Source organism: Octopus bimaculoides, unplaced genomic scaffold (assembly GCF_046866305.1).
Source record: "Octopus bimaculoides isolate indiv1 unplaced genomic scaffold, ASM4686630v1 contig208, whole genome shotgun sequence".
NCBI classification, from domain to species: domain Eukaryota; kingdom Metazoa; phylum Mollusca; class Cephalopoda; order Octopoda; family Octopodidae; genus Octopus; species Octopus bimaculoides.
The window spans coordinates 15001-22940 of NW_028315458.1; the positions used below are offsets into that span (position 1 = coordinate 15001).

The 7940-nt window shown below is 36.8% G+C and overlaps 1 long non-coding RNA gene across 4 annotated transcripts in view; it reads right to left on the reverse strand.

Annotated features, from left to right (window-relative positions):
• Nucleotides 1-6237, reverse strand: part of LOC149129013 (uncharacterized) — a 16410-nt gene extending 10173 nt beyond the window's left edge. For 3 of the 4 annotated variants that reach the window (XR_016240577.1, XR_016240576.1, XR_016240575.1), the window contains exon 1: nt 3166-6237. This is a non-coding gene — a long non-coding RNA (uncharacterized LOC149129013). The remainder of the gene's footprint in view (nt 1-3165) is intronic. The other variant, XR_016240578.1, reaches the window with a different exon arrangement.
• Between the last annotated feature and the right edge of the window lie 1703 nt (nt 6238-7940).

Consider the following 7940-nt stretch of genomic DNA (forward strand, 5'->3'; position numbering starts at 1 on the left):
TCTATATATTTAGTTTGTACAACATTCAAGTATGATAATTTAGTGTCTACAATGTTTAAATATGATTACATTCTATATATTAAGTTTGTACAACATTCAAGTATGATAATTTAGTGTCTACAATGTTTAAATATGATTACATTCTATATATTTAGTTTGTACAACATTCAAGTATGATAATTTAGTGTCTACAATGTTTAAATATGATTACATTCTATATATTTAGTTTCTACAACATTCAAGTATGATAATTTAGTGTCTACAATGTTTAAATATGATTACATTCTATATATTTAGTTTGTACAACATTCAAGTATGATAATTTAGTGTCTACAATGTTTAAATATGATTACATTCTATATATTTAGTTTCTACAACATTCAAGTATGACAATTTAGTGTCTACAATGTTTAAATATGATTACATTCTATATATTTAGTTTCTACAACATTCAAGTATGATAATTTAGTGTCTACAATGTTTAAATATGATTACATTCTATATATTTAGTTTCTACAACATTCAAGTATGATAATTTAGTGTCTACAATGTTTAAATATGATTACATTCTATATATTTAGTTTGTACAACATTCAAGTATGATAATTTAGTGTCTACAATGTTTAAATATGATTACATTCTATATATTTAGTTTGTACAACATTCAAGTATGATAATTTAGTGTCTACAATGTTTAAATATGATTACATTCTATATATTTAGTTTGTACAACATTCAAGTATGATAATTTAGTGTCTACAATGTTTAAATATGATTACATTCTATATATTTAGTTTGTACAACATTCAAGTATGATAATTTAGTGTCTACAATGTTTAAATATGATTACATTCTATATATTTAGTTTGTACAACATTCAAGTATGATAATTTAGTGTCTACAATGTTTAAATATGATTACATTCTATATATTTAGTTTCTACAACATTCAAGTATGATAATTTAGTGTCTACAATGTTTAAATATGATTACATTCTATATATTTAGTTTCTACAACATTCAAGTATGATAATTTAGTGTCTACAATGTTTAAATATGATTACATTCTATATATTTAGTTTCTACAACATTCAAGTATGATAATTTAGTGTCTACAATGTTTAAATATGATTACATTCTATATATTTAGTTTCTACAACATTCAAGTATGATAATTTAGTGTCTACAATGTTTAAATATGATTACATTCTATATATTTAGTTTCTACAACATTCAAGTATGATAATTTAGTGTCTACAATGTTTAAATATGATTACATTCTATATATTTAGTTTCTACAACATTCAAGTATGATAATTTAGTGTCTACAATGTTTAAATATGATTACATTCTATATATTTAGTTTGCACAACATTCAAGTATGATAATTTAGTGTCTACAATGTTTAAATATGATTACATTCTATATATTTAGTTTGTACAACATTCAAGTATGATAATTTAGTGTCTACAATGTCTAAATATGATTACATTCTATATATTTAGTTTCTACAACATTCAAGTATGATAATTTAGTGTCTACAATGTTTAAATATGATTACATTCTATATATTTAGTTTGTACAACATTCAAGTATGATAATTTAGTGTCTACAATGTTTAAATATGATTACATTCTATATATTTAGTTTCTACAACATTCAAGTATGATAATTTAGTGTCTACAATGTTTAAATATGATTACATTCTATATATTTAGTTTCTACAATATTTAAGTATGATAATTTAGTGTCTACAATGTCTAAATATGATTACATTCAATATATTTAGTTTCTACAACATTTAAGTATGATAATTTAGTGTCTACAATGTTTAGATATGATTACTTTCTATATATTTAGTCTCTACAACATTTAAGTATGATAATTTAGTGTCTACAATGTCTAAATATGATTATATTCTATATATTTAGTTTCTACAACATTTAAGTATGATAATTTAGTGTCTACAATGTCTAGTAATGTATGTGTATATATTATGAATCAAGTAGTAATGTGTGTATATTATGAACCTAGTGATCTATGTATGTGTATATATTATGAATCGAGTAATGTGTGTGTATATATTATGAATCAAGTAATGTTTGTATGTGTATATATTATGAATCGAGTAATGTATGTGTATATGTTATGAATCGAGTAATGTATGTGTATATATTATGAATAGCGTAATATATGTCTAGTAAGGTGTGTGTGTATTATGAATGGAGTAATGTGTGTGTGTATATATTATGAATCGAGTAATGTATGTATGTGTATATATTATGAATCTAGTAATGTGTGTGTGTGTGTGTGTGTATATATTATGAATCGAGTAATGTATGTATGTGTATATATTATGAATCTAGTAATGTATGTGCTTGTATGTATATATTATGAATCTAGTAATGTATGTGCTTGTGTGTATATATTATGAATCTAGTAATGTATGTGTATATATTTGTCAGCTTTATTTTTCAAGGTCAATAAAACAGTATGAAGCGAAAGTGACATATCGATTACAATTCAATCAACAGAAAATTAGCATGCAAGTGGCTCAGTACTCCGCAGACACGTCTTCTTCACGTAATTTACAAAGAAATACAATGTGACAAGGCCGGTCCCTTTGAATTACAGGTGTAAGTGATTTTTGCCAGGTAAGTGGACTGGGGCACGGTGAAATTAATGTTTAAGTGGCTGTGTATTCCACAGACGTGTTCCCTGTGAACGGTTTTCGTCGAACGAATCAAACTTAATAAATTATCGAAAAGAAAATAAAATGTCTGGTCCTGGGGTTGTAAACAAGTGATGGCGGATACAAATACTGACTGAAACCGGTCACAGAAATAAGACAGAGAAAGAAATAAAGACCGTAAGGAGTGGATTTGGTAGGCGGAAACTGAAAGAAGCCCGTTGTATATATGTATGTATGTGTATATGTTTGTGTGTCTGTTTGTCCCCACCTCCCAACATCGCTTGACAACCGATGCTGGTGTGTTTACGTCAACGTAAATTAGCGGTTTCGGCAAAAGAGACCGATAGAATAAGTACCAGGCTTACAAAGAGTAAGTCCTGCGGTCGATTTGACCGACTATAAAGGCGGTGCTCCAGCTTGGACGCAGTCAAAAGGACTGAAACAAGGAAAAGAGTAATTTTAACGAGTTCCTACCGCCATCTTCACCGCCATTGCTATGACAAACCAACAACAAACACCAGCGCCATCTATCTGTAACGTCTCTATTTTACTCTGGCTTCTCCGAGTTACTTCCCTTTGTTTCTCTGCGATCAGAATCTTTATTTCGCTGGACGAATGTGTTTTAGCTTCTAAGATCCTTCTGGGACCGATTATTAATTAAAAGACGAACATTGAGGGGTCAATGTAATTAACTGCCCCCGCCCATGCGTATAATTGAAAGGATTACGAACATTATTATTATTTTTAAAGGCAGAATCGTTAGCACGCCGGAGAAAGTGCTTAACGGTGTTCAGTCCGTCTTTACGTTCTGAGTTCAAATTCCGCCGATGTCGACTGTTCCTTTCAACCTATAAGGGTTAGGGTAATTAAAACGCTAGGGGGTCAACATAATCGACTAGTCCCCTCCCTCAAAATATGTAGGTGTGTTTGTGTGTCTGTGTTTGTCCCCCCACCATCGCTTGACAATCGATGCTGGTGTGTTTACGTCCCCGTAACTTAGTGGTTTCGGCAAAAGAGAATAAGTATTAGGCTTACAAATCTCTCTATCTGCATGCAGCAGCATGTATGTATATGTGTGTGTATACAGATGCATCTTACCATCTGGCAAAAACAAGCTGTAATTCACGGAGGTCAAATAAGAGCAAAACATATCTAGAGTTGTCTACCCCGTTCGATACTTCAATAGCAAAAAAAAATATTATTTTTTGTGGTGGTGGTCATATTTCTGGGTACAGGGTGGGCCAAAAGTCACACACGAAAATATAACATCTTATACTACTATTAATCATCATTATTATTTTGTGTAACATTGAAACACTGTTGGTCGATTATTGTTTTATTTGTTTCAGTCACATGACTGCAGCCATGCTGGAGCACTGCCTCTCAGTCGAACAAATTGACTCTAGGAATTATTTTTTCTAAGCCTAGTACTTATTCTATCTCTTTTGCCAAACTGCTAAGTTACGGGGGACGTAAACACACCATCGGCTATCAAACAATGGTGGCAGGGACAGACAGATACACTCACATGTACATACACACATATATATATATATATATATATATACACACGACGGGCTTCTTTCAGTTTCTGTCAACCAAATCCACTCGCAAGGCTTTGGTTGGCCCGAGGCTTAGTGGACACTTATTTAAAGTGCCACACAGTGGGACTGAACCAGGAACCATGTGGTTGGAAAGCAAGCTTCTTTACAACACAGCCTGCGCCTGATTAGTGCAAAGAGTCCATGCAACATGCAGTGTGCAGGACAAATACCAATGGTTGCCCCCTCCCCTACCTGTGCAAAGATCTCTGCAGGAAATTCTGTTCCTTGTACAACAAACAATAAAAAAATCTGCAAATGGTGAATGTTTCGAACCCTTGTAATCAGGATGTTGACATTTCCTAATTAGTTTTGTGTTGTAATTAACCATAAAGTGCTGTTTTTGAAATATGGGGGAGAGGGGGGTCTCAGTGTGTGACTTTGGGCCCATCCTGTATTTTGACAGATTCAAAGCTAGCAAGGGAAACAGACTTACCTACCCATAAAGCACCTTTTGTCTGACGCTCTGCCGATTCAGAGACATGACAGTAGTAGTAGTAGTAGTAGCAGTACTTGTGGGTGGTGGTGGTGGTCGTCAAAGTAGTTGTAGCAACAGAATTTAGAAAGATATTAGAAATAGGGAGGGAGGGATGAGGTGACAATCATGAGTTTCCTGCCCTGAAATTATCAGATTTAAAAATGCGACTGAAATATTGTTAATAGTAAAGCTGTGGTGGTGAAAAAACAAACGAAAAAAAAAAAACAGTAACCATGACGACATTACAGACTCCCCCAACACATACATACTGAAGAGGCAGAGAGAGAGAGAGAGAAACGGGGGCAGTTATGATGGCTAAGGAACTAAATGAAGGGACAACAGACCTACCAGACTATCTAATGGGAAAACATTGAGCACACACAAACTCCCTCACTTTGGTGGGGAGAATAAGGAGAGTTTAGCTTAACCTGGGGCCCAATGAGTTTGATAAGAGTAACAAGAAATCATTATTATTATTATTTTATTTCACTCCATTTTAGAAAAACTGAAACACGTCTTTGACAATTCCGGAGCACATTGGACTTGTTTTTCAGTCTGGTTGCGATGGTGCAACAAAACAGAACAGAACAGTTGTGGACATCTCCAACCAAAAGCATCGTGAGAAAAAGCAACATCGCATACAACGGCCGGTCAATTTGTTCGAGAAGTTCATGCAATACGGTGTGCCCAACACATAGCAAAGTGGACCCCTCACCACCGAGATGTCTCTGTCAGAAAGAGGCTTTAAAAAGAAAAAAAGTCCAAAGAAATTTGTGCACACATTGTCACAGGGAGTTGATATTCCTCATGCAACGAAGAATAAAAGCTACAGACATTTGCTAATTTGTTTTGCTTTCTAATTAAATATAAATGGGTTGTTTTTGAAATGTGCAATAGAGATATTAGAGTCTTAATCTTGGCACATGACCTTTGGCCCCCCCAACTTGTATATATTTTTACAGAAAGACGCATGCACACACACATTTTTAAAGATGTCCCGCTCCCCAGCCCCATTATTCCAATACAACTTTGCTAAAACCTTACTGTATGGTGCGGTCAGCTACCATTTATGAAGGAAAAATATTATTACACTAAGCTGATAGTGAGAGAAAAGGACAACACCAGCACTGCCGCCACCACAGCAGAAAAGAAATTTGGCAGATGACGTCTATGTGCACGAGCGTGTCTATAAATGGTTAAGGAGAAGCAGCAAGGGGTCAGAGGTTGTGGTATGATGGGGAGGAAGAGGAGGAATAAGGAAGAAATGAAAACAGGAGGCAAGAATGTTGGAAGGGAGATTAATAAGAATAATAATTATTGTAATTTCAATAACATCATCAGTACAAATATAAGCAGGCAGCTAACTCCCCTTCTCCTCTTCTTCTTCTCTCAGTCTGTGTATATATGCATGCGTATATGGACATGTTGTACACACACACGCACATACACATTTATGTAATGTATACCCCCCCCCCCCGGCCCATCAGGAATCACTGCAGAGATGCTCAAAATATCTGGCAGTGTTGGCTATAGCCTAGTCACCCGTATTACGAACCAGGTGATACACGAAGGAGTCATACCCTATGACTGGTGTAGCAGCATCATAGTCAACTGCTACAAAGGTAAAGGGGACGCTTTAGATACAAATAATTACAGAGGCATCAAGCTGTTAGATCAGGTTATGAAAGTTACAGAGAGGGTCATAGCCCAACTAATTAGGGAGCGAATCAATTTAGATGAGATGCAGTTTGGGTTCGTGCCAGGTAAAAGCACTACTGATGCCTTATTTCTAGTGAGACAGTTGCAAGAGAAATACCTAGCTAAGGATAAACCTCTGTACCTGGCTTTCGTTGACATGGAGAAAGCCTTTGACAGGGTCCCCCGATCCCTTATCTGGTGGTCAATGAGGAAACTTGGGATAGAAGAATGGTTAGTGAGAGCTGTGCGAGCCATGTACAGAGATGCTGCCAGTAAGGTGAGGGTTGGAAATGAGTACAGCAATGAATTCCGGGTAGAGGTAGGGGTCCACCAAGGTTCCGTCCTCAGCCCCCTATTATTTACCATAGTCCTCCAGGCAATCACAGAGGAGTTCAAGACAGGTTGCCCCTGGGAGCTCCTCTATGCTGATGACCTTGCCCTAATTGCGGAGTCACTATCAGAACTAGAGGAGAAGTTTCAGGTGTGGAAGCAAGGTCTAGAATTGAAGGGCCTAATAAGTAGGAAGGTAGATAAAACACAAACCCCTTCAGGTAGATGGCCCTGCTCAGTATGTAGAAAAGGAGTAGGTAGTAACTCTATAAGATGTACCCGGTGCAAGCTATGGACACATAAGAGGTGCAGCAACATCAAAGGCAGGTTAACTAGCAAGTTAGTTTTTGTTTGTGGCAGATGTTCAGGTGCAATAAAGACTGCAAACAAACAGGAAACAACTTCTATCTCATTCCAGGGTGAAAAACTAGAGGTAGTCGATAGCTTCCGCTATCTGGGCGACCAAGTTAGTAGTGGGGGTGGGTGCGCTGAAAGTGTAGCTGCTAGAATAAGAATAGCCTGGGCAAAGTTTAGAGAGCTCTTACCCCTGCTGGCGACAAAGGGACTCTCACTCAGAGTAAAAGGCAGACTGTATGACGCATGCGTACGAACAACCATGCTACATGGCAGTGAAACATGGGCTGTAACTGCTGAGGACATACGTAAGCTCGCAAGGAATGAAGCCAGTATGCTCCGTTGGATGTGTAATGTCAATGTGAATACCCGTCAGAGTGTAAGTATCTTGAGAGAAAAGCTGAACATTAGAAGCATCAGTTGTGGCGTGCAAGAGAGACGATTGCGCTGGTATGGACATGTGGTGAGAATGGAGGAGGATAGCTGCGTGAAAAAGTGCCACACCCTAACAGTTGAGGGAACCCGTGGAAGAGGTAGGCCCAGGAAGACCTGGGCTGAGGTGGTGAGGCAAGACCTTCGTACATTGGGCCTCACCGAGGCGATGACTACGGACCGAGACCTTTGGAAATGGGCTGTGCGTGAGAAGACCCGGCAAGCCAAGTAAGATCGTTGCCAGTGCCCCTGGACTGGTTCTTGTGCGGGTGGCACATGAGATGCACCATTTTGAGCGTGGCCGTTGCCAGTACCGCCTGACTGGCTCCTGTAGGATTTTCGAGCGAGATCGTTGC